This window comes from Rhinolophus sinicus, linkage group LG10 (assembly GCF_036562045.2).
Source record: "Rhinolophus sinicus isolate RSC01 linkage group LG10, ASM3656204v1, whole genome shotgun sequence".
In the NCBI taxonomy this organism is placed as follows: domain Eukaryota; kingdom Metazoa; phylum Chordata; class Mammalia; order Chiroptera; family Rhinolophidae; genus Rhinolophus; species Rhinolophus sinicus.
Genome location: NC_133759.1, coordinates 85,100,990 through 85,118,461, shown reverse-complemented (window position 1 = coordinate 85,118,461; position 17,472 = coordinate 85,100,990).

Here is a 17,472-nt window from a genome sequence, read left to right as displayed (position 1 = left end):
GTGGCCGTGGCACTTAGTTTCTATGGTGACAATATTGAACAGAATGTTTTTGGGGGTTAGTTAGTTGCTGCTGACAGTGCTGGAGAGCTGGCAGACCCCCAGAGAAAGGACAAATTGGCATCTTTAACTGTCTAGCTCATAACTCAAGTAGAAAATCAGGAAGCCTTAATGATAACTTTGAGTGGTGCTTTTCCTCCTGTAGTTACAGGCTAACATGTCTGTGATGGAGCCCAAGGCCTGATTGTAAGTAATGCTGAGTCGGGATACCAATTAAATGCTCACCTCCAGCAGATCTTTTATGTAATGGCTCTGAGGGAGGAGGAGTGAGACCCTGATACTCGAGAAAGCTACATTTGGGCAGAATACAGATGATGCTGAGAACTTTGCATCTGTAAATCTCCCTAACTGAAGCAGGTATACTGACTACAATAACAATAAAAGGTAAATCTGAGCATATCCAAGGCTGAAAATTCAAAGTCTGGGAAGAAATAGGATATTTGCCAAAAGAGCTGCTGGGTACTGCCGATTTACATCAAGAGGAGTGAGTTGAGGTAGCATGCATGGGAGTGGACACTAACGGTATTAGACTAAAGATAACAAAATGTCAAACTGCATTCAGGTTAAATTTATTGATATAGGTACGCTCACCTCACTGGGAACAGAATTAATAGTCTGCTTGGTTGGATAATTAAACTTAGATTAAGGAATGGGATACGGCTAATAAAGTGAAGATGTCAGAACTTCTCTGGCACGTATGTTTATTTACACACACACACACACACACACACACACACACACAATTTCCCTGAAAATAAGACCTAGCTGGACAAATATATATATATATATATATATATATATATATATATATATATATATATGTATATATATATGTATATAGATATATACACACTTACATATACATATATATAGAGAGAGCCAAAAAATGTATATACATTTTAAAAAAGGAAAAAACTGTATTAAAATTACACTGATGGTAACCACTTTGAGCACCTCTTGTAATTGCAGAAGTCAAACATGACTTGTATTCATTTTTTGTTATCAGTATATAATGAGTATTACAATTTTAATACAGTTTTTTCCTTTCTTAAAATGTATATACATTTTTGGCACCCTCTGTATATTATATATAATATATATGTATCATATATATATGTGGTATATATTTATATATGAATCAAAAGACTCAGGGAGATGGGAATGGTAGAATAGGCCTCATATACATAATCTATTCAGCTACGCCAAAACTACCATGATGTGAGGAAAACCCAGAGGACACTCCTTTCATCAAAATCTTAAAAAATATATCCACGAGGGGCACTGATATCCTTTGAAAACAGTATGTTGGATGTCTTCCTGTGCTAGAGATGACTGATGGTATTGCAAAGAGAGTTGCTTTCTTCACCTCAATGGAAATAATGCAGGAATAATGGGAAATAAGTGCTTTGATGTACTGAGATACAACGGCAATGGTTAATGGGCTATTGGATTGCTAGGAATTAAACACACAATAAACTTTTTAAGTTCAACTTGACATATTTAAGAAAATTCTAGGTATTGGTGGCGTGGTGAGAAACCTAATTAAAATCTTTGGGGCTGATCACGGTCTCTTACAGCGTTCAGATTCTCTTGATCATGGGGGAAGATACCTCCCTCTGAGGACAGCCTCAACAAGTGACCATCGATATACACTATAATTATTCATCCAAGCCTTCCTTGAAGGAATCTGTGAACATTTACCAGACTTTCTGAGAGCTATTAGATACTGACTCTGTACTGAAATGGATCCCCTGAGACTCAAAATATTAATACTACTATGAGTTACCGGTCCCAAAAGGAAGTCAGCTGATAAATGAATTCCTGACTCAAGACCATCTCATAATGGATGTAGTGGGAAACTGACCCATGTTGTTTCTTCCTGTAATCCTAGAACATGCAGTGTGAAAAACGCAGTGCTCCCTGTTCTGTTCCTTGACCCACTGACTGAGAGATACCATGTTAGGAAAGACTTAGTGGAAGCTCCCAGAACTATTCCCCACCCCAACATATGCTGATGTCCTTTATCCATGGGGGGGGTGGCGGGCAAAGACTGGAGGTAAGAGCTTAGGTTTAATATCAAAGACTTTAAAAATACAGAGGTGAGTATTACTGCCTCATCTTCCTTTAAACTCATGTTTGGCCAGAGCTAAATCTAGTAAAATTATATTTAAATTCACAAGCCTGTGCAGATATCACAACATAAAAATCATAGCAACAGGAACAATCATGTAAATTGATGTGGCTTTTTCACTTGTCACCAAGGAATCATAACTTGGGTTAGTATCGAAAGGAAATCAAATCAGCCATTTCAATAGAAGCTTATATTGTGAAGGGTAAGGAAGGAGGCTTAAAATATCTTATTTCCAAGATGTGTTCAAAGAATATGGACTCATTTGTGACCGGGGCCAATAAAGCAATACTCCCTTTGCAATGTTAAGCCCAACAGTCATTACAGAAGGACCTTCCCTAAACTTATCTTCCTTCCTATGATCTGATTTAGTTCTTAATATTAAATATGAAACCTAAGGAGGAGAACAATGATTTTAGATAGATTAAATGGTACTTAATTTAATTCTTCAGATTTTTTTTTTAATTTCACCCAATGAGAGATCTAGGAATTCTGATATTTGAGATCTACCAATATTACATGAGGTGACCCACCCAAATTTGGAGTAGAGTTTCATCAATAATCTAGAGGCTATCAATAGCTCCTCTTTTTTGCCCTGGGACCTTTATTAGCACATTTTCTCTGGTATTAAATAGCAATTAGATTTAATTTCATCCTCCCCTTAGTTTCCAAATCTGCAAAGTGGGTTAATGACTTTTGCAATCAATATTTGAGATTCGTGAAGATGTTCCTTTTCCAGATCCCCCACCTTCCTAGGAGACTCTGTCTCAGGGTACTGCTGCCTTGGTCCTTCCACGAATCAAAGGGGCTCAGAACAGCTGACCGATAATTTTCTGGTAAAGTCTTGGTTTCCAGCAAATATATATATATATTTTTTAAAGATTTTATTGGGGAAGGGGAACAGGACTTTATTGGGTAACAGTGTGTACTTCCAGGACTTTTTTTTCCAAGTCAAGTTGTTGTCCTTTCAATCTCAGTTGTGGAGGGCGCAGCTCAGCTCCAGGTCCAGTTGCCATTGCTAGTTGCAGGGGGCGCAGCCCACCATCCCTTGCGGGAGTCAAACCAGCACCTTGTGGTTGAGAGGACGCGCTCCAACCAACTGAGCCATCCGGGAGCTCAGCGGCAGCTCAACTCAAGGTGCTGTGTTCAATCTTAGTTGCAGGGAGCAGAGCCCACCATTCCTTGCGGGGCTCGAGGAGTTGAACCGGGAACCTTGTGGTTGAGAGCCCACTGGCCCATGTGGGAATTGAACCAGCAGCCTTCGGAGTTAGGAGCACGGAGCTCCAACCACCTGAGTCACTGTGCTGGCCCTCCAGTAAATATTCTTGAGTGGAGCCTGAAATCATCTGGAATGTCTCTGAAAGCACATGCCCTGTTAGATAATCCATGACAAGTCTCAGGTGTACCAACAGCGAAAAGGGATAGCTTTGTAGCTGGAAGGGAAATACACAATAAACAAAGAAAACATTCAGAGTCCTGGAGCTAAACCTTCTAAGATTATAGAGGAATATAATTTCAAGTATCTGGGACTTCTTCCCAGTTGTTAAAAATCACAGGTGACTGTCAAAAAAGAGGTCTGGACATAGTCCACAAGGTAAGCATAACATCAAATGCTTTCATTTATATTGTCCTACAGTATTCAAACAGTTTTTAAAACCTATCACCTGAGTCCCATTAGAAATTAGGAGAGGAAGGGAAAGAAGTCATCCATCTAAGGAGAAAGGTGAAATCCCATTAAGGCAGAGAAAATGCTAATCTTGGCCACTGGATTTATCACGAGTGCACAGCATGGTGTTTGATATATAGTACGTGTTTAATACATGTTGCTTGAATGAATGCATAGAGAGAAGAAAAAGAGAGTAGGCTGAATATTTTTGGAAGACATTCCCCACCTACATGATTCATCATCTCTCCCCATGAACTGAGCTTCAAGCCTTCATGAGCTACTTCATCTGGACAAATGCAGCTCTTTCAGAACTCTTATTTTGCTTACCACTCAAGAGGTCACAAAGAGCCAGCATGCAGGATCAATTACTATCTTTCATGATCTGTCTTAAAACAACTGTGCTCCAAGCATCCTCTCTCGGATTTCATCCAGGAGGTGGTTTATTTGTCTAATATATTATTATACTGCACAGAAAAAAAGCTTAGGGAAATACGTATATCTTACTGAGTGTTCCAATTATATTCCTTGGCATATTCAAATAAGCTTCTCCTATCCTCTTTCTTATTGCCTTTCCCTTCCTCTTTTCTTTCCTTCCTTCCTTCCTTCCTTCCTTCCTTCCTTCCTTCCTTCCTTCCTTTCTTTCTTTCTTTCTTCCTCTCTCTCCCTCCCTCCCTCCCTCCCTCTCTCCACCAATACCAATGATACCAACCCATTTCTTTCCCTTCTCTATTCCTAGTTCGTGGCAAAACATTTCCTAACTCTTATGCTTCTTTGATTTAAATATCATTCACGTTTCCTTGATGTAACAATTTAATTGCTCTTTCTAGAAAAAAGCCTTATCTAATCTGAATTCCCGCCCCCCTTCCTCATAATTAGATAATTGCACATTTGGTTGCTTCTGAATCAGTTAATTGTGCATGTGTAAAAACTGCTTTAATATGTTAAAGACACTAGTTTGTCGTTAGTAAAAGAGATTAATGTTTGGGTTTAGAGGATTTGTGAGTAGATTACTTTATAGCGTCCACATTCTATTAATGGCACCTGGGGCCAACACGACTTCTGTTCTTAATGAAGGAATGGCTTCTTATAGACAGACTTTGATACCTAAGGAGAATTGAATGAAATACATTTCTTAAAATTAAAAAGCCTGTGCTTTTACTGGCATGGGGGCATTGTGGTTGATGTTGACTCGATTGTCCAAAGTAGCCATAGCCATTGTGAAAATGGTGGGAAGTGTATAGAAAACAGCATCTCTTTATCAAGTTCAAAGACTTGCTCAGGCCCTCATTTTTGAGGGTTCCTTCTTAAAACTTCATGATCGAACACCCTGGGGTCTGGAAGCTAATTGATAGTTATTTTTTTTCTATATACACCATGGGTAAAACATATTATCAGAAATTTTTAAATGGATCCTCCCAGCACTGATGTTATACATTAAAGTGGTCATACTGCAACCACCCACTTGGGGCACCCTTATCATAACCACATTCCAGCTCCCGGGACAGAGCTGTGTCTAAGAACAGGCAGAGGAAAATGTAACCTTCCCCTCACATAACCAATAAGGTATGTCAGGGCACATTAGTACCCTGACCAGAGCACATCCTCAACTTATGGAACGAAGACCACCTCATTGGAAATAGCCTGGAATTGATCAGGTATTTTAAATGCTAGCTCTTCAAACCTCTTAAACTACGTCTTTAACATGTGTATACATGGCTGTCCCTATCTTTTTCCTGACTCACCCAAGTGTTCTTTTTCTCTAAAGGTGAAGAAAACTGAAATACTCTAACAGCTTCCACTCTTGTGATCTACGTGTAAGCTCTTTCAGATGCAGAGGTGGTTACAGATTACAATTTCAGGATTCTGCCTGCTAGCTACTTCATACTCTTATTGTTTTGTCATGTATTACTAAAAATGCACACAAAAAAGTCTAACACTGTCCCCTCTTACCTGTCCCCCCCCCACACACACACACACACTGTGGATCAGAACTAAAGGGAGTATATGAAGAGGCAAACAATGCTTAGGCCACTTTTCCCCACATTCATAAGCATATAAAATAAAATGATGAATAATGATAGCCACAAAGAGGCAAATACTCTGAATATCCTAGCCCAACACCATGAATCTGATATTAATGTTTGTTAGACTGAGACAGAAGAAAATCCAATGAGGGACCAGGGTTAAATCCCTTTGAACATCTCAATATTTATAAGCAAAGAGACAAAGATCCAAGGCGGAACACTTTGAGGAACTGAACACTAATTGGCCTCAATCAGTCAAGTTCTGCCCGGGGCAATGGAAGCTACTTTGCCAACTGCACTGAAGAAAAAGGGGCTGCTGACTTTCCCTCCATCTATCTCCTCTCTGTTACCTCACCCCCCCGCCCCCCCACCCCCAGTTCAATCAGGAGAGGATCTATTTATAGACAGAATATCGTGAGCAGACCAGGACGAGCAGACCAGGATGCTTAAATCATCAAATGTCTGGATGGCCTGCACTGGCAGTTGAAGAATGACACGAAAAGTAAATCAGCAAATTAACAAAAGCAAGTCAATGAAAGAGAGACAGAATGTTTCACAAATGGTGCTGGAACGATTGGACATCCATAGACAAAAACCAACCAAACAAAAATCGCTCTGACTTAAACATCACACCTTACACAAAGTTTTGAGTTAACTCAAGATCATCACTTACATAAAACATAAAACTACGAAACTTTCGGGAAAAAAAGCATAGGAGAGAATCTTCTGTGTGTAAGGTTAGATAATTAGTTCTTAGACTTGACACCAAAAGCACAATCCATAAAAGAAAACAAAATGAGAAACTGGACCTCATCAAATTTAAAACCCTCTGCTCTGTGAAAGACCTTATTAATTAAGAAAATAAAAATATTTGTAAACCGCATATTTGACAAAGGTCTTTTATTTAGAACATATAAAGAACTCTCCTGCATTTAACAAAGTTAAAAAATGTCCTATTTATGATCCCTAACTCCTCATTCCACCTCTATTTAATCTGTATCACCCTTTAGACCAGGGGTGTCCAAACTGCAGCCTGCGGGCCAACTATGGCCTGCAATCCATTTTTAATTGGCCCCGCAGCAAATTCCAAAAAATATATTTAGTTTACTTAAATAAACCAGGTGAGGCAAGACGTACTTCACCTCGAGTGAGTGGCCCGGCTGTTTGTGTATTTTACCGCATATGGCCCTTGGTGAAAAACATTGAAAAAAGTTGGGACACCCCTGCTTTAGACTTTTGTGATCCAAATCATTGTCCCTTCCTCTCTCACCCCTCTATAAAATTAAAAAAACACTTCCTAACAACTCACCACTTAACATTTCCCCTCCCCTTCCATATCCTACCAACTCAGAAAAGATACAGCTGCAGCTGTTATATTGAATTTCTTGTGTCTGCTCCCTGACATTTCCTAGACTCCAGTTTCCTCTTCCTGCTAGGACTACTGCTCTGTTCTCTGCTTTTCTCTGCATGAAACAAGACTTTATCTCCTGCAGCCTTCTGCTCCAGAGTTTTACGAATGTTACTGGGATTATCAGATGCCAATGATGGGAAAGGTGAAGACATTCTACTGGTATTCTCTTGGCTAATATGTATGTGTCCCCTGGGAAAGATTTTTCTTATCAAATACCTTCTCTTGTGCTTTCAAAGGACAACGGAATGAGTTGAAACAATTATTTAGAAACACCAGATCTTAAGAGCAACAGCTGCTACTGATAATGAAGTAAGATTTTGTTCAGAATTATGTCACCATTAATTACATTTCCTAGATAAGTTCTTGACTCTCTGCTTGGCCTCGATGGAAAAAGAGAGAACAGGACACAGAGTTGGGGACGGAGAAGGGAGTTAATTCAGTGACTGAACAAATCAATTGAAGTTGCTTTTGGATTTCAGCTTCCGAATAGAGCAATGGTGATTGATCACAGGGAGTCATTCATTTATCTAGTAATTACAAAGCTGAATGACAGCTATGTTTCTAGTCTGTTTTATCTTGGGCATTTCCTTCACCTCCATGTATGCAAACAATTTTTTTTTTCTAAAAAGTAAAATACTGAGTGAAAATCTTTGTGAAGCAGTTCTAACCCGGATTAATTATTTAGCTACTCCAGAGAAAGTATGCTGGGGACCTGGAATTGCTTGCTTTCTGCACTTTGTGTGATTAGAAATACCCCGCACTCAGGGCCAAGTCTCAGTCGGCATTCTGTTGCAGCAAAACGTACAACTGCGCAGATGACTGTACACACCGCTGTCTTATCGGCTGGACCTAAGGATCCCAGCAAGAAAACTTCTGTTTGGAGTCACTTGCTCATGCATCAGCCACTTGCTAATAGTACCATTCACACATCTACATTGGGAATAATTGCTGTGGTCACAAACTGCCAAATCAACACCATCTAGGCCGGTGTGCTGAAGCTTGGCTCTTAACATATGTCCCTTGTTTCTATAAAGTTAGAAGGAGAGGGATAAGGCCTGCAACAAAAAACATTGTCAAACTACTTACTGGGATAGAAAGACAGTAAAGAGAGAAATATAAATGTTACGTGTAATTAATTTTTTAATACATATATAATGAAGGCCCCGAGACTACAATACTTATTGGACTTTAATGCAAATTTACTGATCACCTAGTAAAATATCAGGCACTATTGTAGGCACTGGGGATGGCGCCAATAACAAGACAGGCAAGGTCTATCCTGCATGCAGCTCCTATTCTGGGGATAAGCCAAATATGCAGGTAAATACCATGCACATAGAACACTTCAGGAAACGATAAATGGTATGGAGATAAATCAGGGTGATAGGACTGAGAGTGACTAGAGTGGGGAAGGAAGCAGAGGAGAGAGTAAGCATGCAAGTCCTCTACAGAAGAGACACTTGAGCTGGCATCTTATTGACTAGAAGATGATGCACATGGGCAGCTGCAGAGAAAGGTAATTCCTGGTAAAGGGAACAGAATGTGCGAACACCTTAAAGTGGGAACAAGCTGGGTGTGTTCCAGGATGAGAAAGGTCAGAATGGCAGGAGGGTAAGGTCACAGCAAAAACTGCACAGCACAAAGTTAAACAAGTAAAAAGGCATGATTCAAGGCCATAGCAATAAGGAGTTGGAACTCCGCACCACGGAAACACAGAGCAGAACTTTTAAAAGCTGGGGTGGGGACGTTCTAGGTCAACTGTGTCTGCTAATTGGCCTTACCCACAGTCAAAATAAACTGTGTCCTCTCTTCATGACAGAAAGTAGTTTTGGAATTTGGAGAAAGGGCTCAGTGAAGTTAGGCTCCAGCGCTCCCACAGGAACTGGGAGGTGCAGGGTGCTGTCTTCCTTGATTACATTTCAAAGGGATGGCTCCAAGGTCTTTGAGAAAGACATTCCTGGCTATAAAACTGGCAGGAAACTTTTAAAAAGATTTACACCTCAAAGGATCAGAGAAAGACTTTACAAGTTTTCTAATGAAAATGCTCTAAGAAAAGGGGAGGTCAGATCACACAATCAGGAAGAAGCCCATCTAAAGTGGAGTCAAGATGACCGGAATGTTAAAGCTATCTTGGTCAATTGAGAGTAGGATGAGATGAGCTTGTGAAGACAGGCAGGCAATCACTGAACAACACGGTGGTGGTGAGAAGAAGGCTTTACTCCTAGTGTAGCAGGAAGCCATAACGGTATTAAGCAAGACAAAAAAATTATCCTTGGCACTCCCATTTATATAGCTAAAATATTTGGTGTAGAGGGAATTAACATATATAAGCACTTAGAATGTACAGCACGTGCATTTTTTTATTTAATCCTTGTGACCTTGATATTACATTGAAAAACAAACTATGTAACTTTAGGAGTTGTGAGTTAATTGGCAATTTAAATATTATCTTCATTTTGAAGTTAAAAGGATGAAAGCTCAGAAAGGCTAAGCAACTTGCCCTAAGTTACCAAGCTTCTAAGTGGCACCTTACTTCCCCGAATTCTTTTTTTCATTTATTGGGGTGACAATGGTCAACAAAACTACATAGGTTTCAAGTGTACAATTCTGTAATACATCATCTATATAGTATTTCATTATGTGTTCACCACCCAGAGTCAGTTCTCCTTCCATCGCCATATATTTGACCCCCTTTACCCTCTTTACCATTCTCCCTCCCCCTTAACCTCTGGTAACCGCTAAACTGTTGTCTGTGTCTATGAGTCTTTGTTTCTTTATTTGTTTGTCTTGTTCCTTTGTTGCCTTCAGTTTTATATCCCACATCTGAGTGAAATCATATGGTTCTCGACTTTTTCTGTCTGACTTATTTCACTCAGCATAATAATCTCAAGATCCATCCATGTTGTCACAAATGGCAGTATTCATCTTTTCTTATGGCAGAGTAGTATTCCATTATCACTTTTTGCAGATGACACGATTCTTTATATAGAAAACCCTAAAGACTTCACCAAAAGCTATTAGAAACAATAAACAAATACAGTAAAGTTGCCAGCTACAAAATCAATATACAAAAGTCCATTGCTTTCCTAAATACTAACAACAAAATTTCTGCAAAAGAAATAAAAGAACAATTCCATTTGCAATTGCAAGAAAGAATACAATACCTAGGAATAAATTTAACAAAGGATGTGAAGGTCCTATATACTGAAAACTATAAGACATTCTAAGTGAACCTGAAGAAAACACAAAGAAACGGAAAGACATTCTGTGTTTATGGGTTGGAAGAATCAACATAGTTAAAATGGCCACATTGCCCAAATCAATATACATATTTAATGCAATCCCCATCAAAATCCCAATGACATTTTTAAAGAAATAGAACAAAAAAAAAAAAAATCATCAGATTTGTATGGAACCACAAAAGATGCTGAATAGCCAAAGCAATCTTAAGAAAACAAAATAATGCTGAAGGTATCACACTCCCTGACTTCAGCTTGTACTACAGGGCTACAATAATCAAAACAGCATGATCTTGGCAGAAAAACAGACACACAGACCAATGGAATAAAACTGAAAACCCAGAAATTAACCCACACAAACATGGACAGATAATTTTCAACAAAGGAGCCAAAAACATACAATGGAGAAAAGACAGCCTCTTCAATAAATGGTGCTGGGAAAATTGGAAAGCCACGTGCAAAAGAATGAAACTAGACTGCTGTCACCATGAACCAAAATTAACTCAAAATGGTTCAAAGATGTAAACATAAGACCTGAAACAATAAATCGCACAGAAAAAAGCATAAGTACTAACCTTATGGCCCTTAGGTTCAAAGAAGATTTTATGAATTTGACCTCAAAGGCAAGGGAAGTAAAATCTAAAATAAATGAATGGGACTATATCAAACTAAAAGGCTTCTGCACACAGCAAAAGAAACCAACAAAACAAAGAGGCAATCAACCAAATGGGAGTAGACATTTGCAAACAATGCCTCTGATAAGGGACTAGTACTCAAAATACATAAGGGACTCATACAACTCAACAACAAAAAGACAAACAATCCAATTAAAAAAAGGGCAGAGGACCTGAACAGAAACTTCTCCCAAGAAGACATACAAACAGCCAACAGATATATGAAAAAATGTTCAACTTCACTAGCTATTAGGGAAATGCAAATCAAAACCACCATGAGATATCTCCCCGAATTCTTAATATTGAAGAACTTCAATGATTTCCATTTTCTATCAACATCCGGGTTACTGGTGATCTCCTCCAATCTCGTGACTTTAAATGTTTTCTGCATGCTGGTGACTCCAAATTTCCACTTCCAGCCCACACCCCATCCTCACAGCTAGGTGAGGACAGGTGATATAGGTGTAGTCACTGAGATATAGAACAATCTTTCCGGGGGTGGGAGTCTGAAAAAGAATTTCTACTCTGGTAATAACAGCGAGATGTATGAGGACAACTTTCTGGACCATTCATTCTTTTCTTTTCTTTTTTTTTTTTTTTATCATTGTTGGATAAAGATGTGATGACCACTATTATGTGATCCTAACCAGCACACGGAGGATGAAAGGTGTAGAAACATGGGGACAGCCTGGGTCTTTGATGATTATCAAGCCAATAACACAATCCAGGACAACTGGTCTGCAGCATTTTTCTTATGTAAGAGAATATCAAATATTAGTTGCTTAAGTCTCTATTACTCGGTTAGTCTGTCACTTACACCTGAAAGCCACCTAGTCTACAGGCTGTCACAATAATTTATCGCAGTCTGTGCTTCCAATCCAGCTTTCTCACTATTCAGATGACTATTGTGCAGTGTACTGAGGCACACGCCAAGAAAATCCAACTGTTTGCCATACCCAAAGCCCCCTCTGGCGGCGGAAATAACATCAAGGTGATTGTTTTTTCTATGTTCACTCAACAAATATTGAGCATCTGTTTTGTGCCAGAAACTACTCAAAGATCTAAGGATACAGCAGCAGAGAACTAAACAGGCAAACGACCCTGTCCTCGTGGAATTTACATTCTCTCAGGGAAAGACACATCGTCGTTTGGACTTCCAGAGCTTGCACATACAGAATTCTTCTTTTTGGCCAAACACTTACTGCTACCATGTGACTCGTTCTGAACAAGTCCTGCTAATGCTTTGTGAGCAGAATACGTGCTCTTTCTGGGCCCAAACATTTCATTTTCAGTGCAAGAAACCTCTCTTCTCCTGTCTCCCATGCTTGAAGGAATCTGTATGGAGATGGATGAGCCACTCATGGTCTGGATTTCAAAGTCATCTCTTGGAGGACAGATTTCCTAGAGAGTCATCCCTGCTCTCACTGCACTTTGCACGAGAAAGGAACTTTACGATGTTTGATCACTGAGATTCTGTGATTGATTTGGATTGCCTAACCTAACTAATATAATGTGTTTGATAGCACATTTGACTATAAATTTCCTTTTTAAATACAGTTTTCTCACATCGTACAGCTTATAGAAGCATTTATAAATTTTTCTCAGCTACGTTTAGAATTTATCCTCTCTAAACAGCATGAATCATTTTAGTTTCAGTGTGTGTAATACACAAACACATACACATTGAACAAAATTATTATAAGTCAAGTCATATTCTGATTCCTATTAGTCATTGATCACAACTTCCCTTTAAATACATTTTCTCCTGTTCTGAAAATCACAAGGTAACAATTATAAGAATCTACACATTAAAAAAAATATATAAAAAACATATCCACACATTTAAAAAGATATATATTTGTGTGTGTGTGTATACACACACATACATACATACATATATTTATATCTACAGATATATATTTATACAAATATACCTATAGATATAAATATATAGCTATATTTATATAAATATACATATACACACATAAAGCTAGAATGAATTAATTGATATTTAGAATAAAAATTGGAACCAAATATAATAGTGAATTCAGTCTATTTGCAGTAAATGACTAGTGAGTCTGTATCATGTTTTTTTTTTTTTCTTGTGCTTTCTAATATGATTCTCTGAATGTCCCAGGAAATTGAGCGCCCATCTGTCATCCCAGGAGACTACTCTGTTATGAACAGTGTTCCTTTTCAGCTGTTTTCCAAGATATTTGCTCTAGAATTTTTTTTCTAATCCTAATCATTTACCACTGAAAGATTTCAAGTAGCAAATTCATTATGTCATAACATGTTTCTAAAATGGTTGTTAGACTAACTCTCAACAAGATATATTTAATATTATCATTTTTCATGTGCTGATAACCAGAATCTCCTTCTATCTCTATGAGGTCTCTAGGGAAAGATGCCTTTGTTGCAAAAATGGATAAAATTTTCGTAAATGCTCTTCTGGAGTTTTTGTCACAGGATGTCTCTTAGGAAGACTATGGGCTGTGGCTTTATGAACACAGAGAATATGCCTGCATCATCCACAGCTTTATCTCCAGGGCCTAGCTCAGTATGTGTACATGGTAGACATTCAATAAAACTTGATACGGTATTAGCCCATCTCAAGCCCACATAACCGATTATTTGCATAAATACCACTATCAAGTATACATAATAATGCTTAATGTGTTGAATGAAATAAAAAGATGAATCAATGTATAAATGTATGTATCTCTCTGAGTTGGAAATCCATTGTCATTAGTTTGATTTTTATGACATCATGGCCCCACGTTCCAAAATTAGTAGCATTTTAAAAAATAATAAAAACTTAAATAAGAATCATGCTCCACACCCCTCCACATTTATGAAAACTTATGATATAAAGGACTTCATAAATGATAAAAGAAAATCCAGATTTACCTACATATCTTGATTCATTCATGCTTCTCTGCCTTGTCTGTTATTTCTTCCTTCCCAATGAAGTTGCAACCAGAGTGCAAGAGAGCCAGAGCAATAGTAGACAGAATAAGGGAACCTATAGATATCTACATCCTAATCCCCAGTACCTGAGAATACATGGAAAAGAGACTTTGCATATGTGATTAATTTAGGATCCAGAGGTGGGGAAACTGTCATGGGTTGATTACCCAGGTGAGTACAATGCAATCACAAGCATCCTTATAAGAGAAAGAGCGAGGCAGGAGAGTCAGAGGAGATATGACAACAGAAGCAAGAGTCAGGGTCAGAGACACAAAGTTGCTGTCACTGAAGACAGAGGAAGGTGCCATGTCGCCAGAAATGAGGGTGGCCTTTAAAAGCTGAAAAAAGTCAAGGAAATGGATTCTCTACTACAGTTTCCCAAAAGGACACAGCTCTGTTGACACATTTGGACTTCTGTTCTCCATACTGTGAGACAATAAATTTGTTAAGCCACTAAATTTGTGTTATTTGTTAAAGCTACAATAGGAAACTAATACAACTACCATTTCAACTTCTCTGTAAATTTAAAAATTGTCAAAATACAAAGTTGGGAAAAATTACTGAACTTCACATTAGCTAGAATAGCAATCATTTTTAGGACAAACTTTCCAACATTCTTTCCTTAATGAGATATACTTTACATAAAATAAAACTGATTATAAATATACAATTTGATGCCTTGACATATATATAAATCTGTGTTATCATGACCCCAGTAAAAGTATACAACATTTCCATCAGCCCAGAAATTTGTCTTGTGCCTCTTTACAAGTTAATCTCCCCAGCTACTCTTAAGATTTATATCATTGTAGATTACTTCCCTGTTTTGTAATTTGTATAAACGAAATTATACTCTCTTGTGTCTGACATTTTTCAGTCAACAAAATAATTTTGAGATCTATCCACATGAGTAGTTTATTGTTTTGCTGAATGGTTCTCTAGTATGTGATTATACCGTAATTTGTTTTTCCCTTCACCTTTTGGTAAGCAATTTAGTTATTTTTGGCATATAGCTATTATATACTGAACTGCTAATAACAATCTTCCAAAGTCTTTTTGTGTATGTGGGAACATGTTTACGTTGCTTTTAGGTACATAACTAGTTCTAGAAGTGAAAATGCTGTGTATAAAGTAGGAGAACATTGAACTTTATGAGAAACTAAATAGTTTTCCAACTGGTTGTTCCATTTTTACATTCCTACCCGCAGACATTTTTCTTATGTCTCATTTTGTGAAGTGTCTTCTCAAGTCTTTTGTTCTTTCTTTACTGGATTATTTTATTATTAAAATGTAGGAGCCATTTAAATATTCTGGATGTAAGGCTGATATCAGATATACATTATATATGCCTATATAAACTTTGGTATGTTCTCATAGTTGGTGGTTTTTCATTTTATTTTTTATTATTTTTTGTTTTGTTTGTTTGTTTTTTCATTTTTATTGGGGAATATTGGGGAACAGTGTGTTTCTCCGGGGCCCATCAGCTCCAAGTCAAGTAATTGTCCTTCAATCTTATTGTGGAGGGCGCAATTCATTGGCCCATGTGGGAATCGAACCGGCAACCCTGTTGTTCAGAGTTCACGCTCTAACCAACTGAGCCATCTGGCCACCCCCATTTTATTTTCATGACAGTGTCTTTTAATTAGCAGAAATGTTTAATATTGATAATGTTCAATTCATAGTTTACTTTGTAGATTGTGCTTTTGTGTCATTTCAAAGATATCTTTGCTTATATTATGGTTGTAAAGATTTTTTTCTTCTGGTTTCTCAGAGGAAATTTATGGTTTTGAATTTTACATCAGGTCCATGATGCATCCCAAATTTATTTGTTTATGGTGTGAAGAGAAGTTTCTTTTTTTCTACTTTGCTGATATTTGCTCTTCTTTTTATGATTTCTTCAACATAGGTTGAGTTTCATTTTCTTTTTATTTTCTAGTTTTCATGAAGTCAGAATGGTTCATAATGTTCAAATCTTCTACACTATTATTGACATTTTTGAGAGAGGGGTATTAATATCTGTACCCATGATTGTAGATTTATCTATTTGTCCATTTAGTTCTCTCAATTTTCTCTCCATGCATTTTGAAGTTCTGTTATTAGGGGTCTACACAAGATACTGTTTTCTTGATGAATTTACCCTTTTATAATTATAAATGTTCCTCTTTTTATCTGGTAATGTTTCTTGTTTTGAACTCTACATTTTCTGCTATAGCTAAGTCAGATTTCTTATAGTTCATATTTGCACAGTATATTTGTATCTATTCCTTTATTTTCAAATTATTTGTTACTTTATATTTAAAATACTTCTTTTGTAAATAGCACATATGTGGGATTTCTTTTTTATCCATTCCAACAACCTCTGCCTTTAAATTTGAGGCTTCATCTAATTTCATTTAATGTAATCATTGACATGGTTGAGTTTCAATCTGCTATCTTTGGGTTTTGTTTTGTTTTCTATCTTTGAACAATCTGTCTTTGTTTCTTTGACAGCTCTTTTCTGATTTCTTTGGGTCTAATACTTTTATTACTTATTATATCTGCTTTATGGGCTTATTAGCTATGTCATTATATTATATTTTAGTGGTTGCTGTCAGGATTCAATTTGCATCCTTAACTTTGTGCTAGTTAATTTATAAAGAAACTTAATGAAAAGGAACATTATACTATTTACTGTATAAGAAAAGAATATTCAAAGAGAAATTCCAATCCCTTTCTTCTTTCTTTTGTATTATTGTGGTCTTATAGTTTACATCTACAAATACTAATGATGTTTTATTTATTTTTTATTTTACTTCATACATTAAATTGTCTTTTAAAAAATTTTAAAGAACTGAGAAAAATTATCTTTTCTATTTACCCACGTAGTTGTCATTTCCATTCATTCTGAATAACTTCCTTTACAAATTTTTCCCTCAGTTTTTATTTCTCTAAAGTTTTTATTCTTTTGTATTGACTTTGAAGAATATTTTGCTGAATATTTCTACACAATAATGTTTTCTTTCTAATTGTTTTATTTTACTTTAAAGATGGCTTTCCATTGCATTCTGGCCTCTCTTGCTTCTGATGATGTCATCTATAATTCTTATCATAATTTCCTTGCATGAAATGTATAATTTTCCTTTAGCTGTTGTTAAAATGTGTTCTTCATTTGATTTTCAACTGTTTCACTATGATGTATCCACATTTGGTTTTCTTTGTATTTATTCTGCTTGGGTTTTGCCTCCTTTTTTCATTGTTTTGGATCATTGGATTGAACTTTTTATCTTTCAATTGATATTTTTAAAAATAGCTAATATTTTCTCA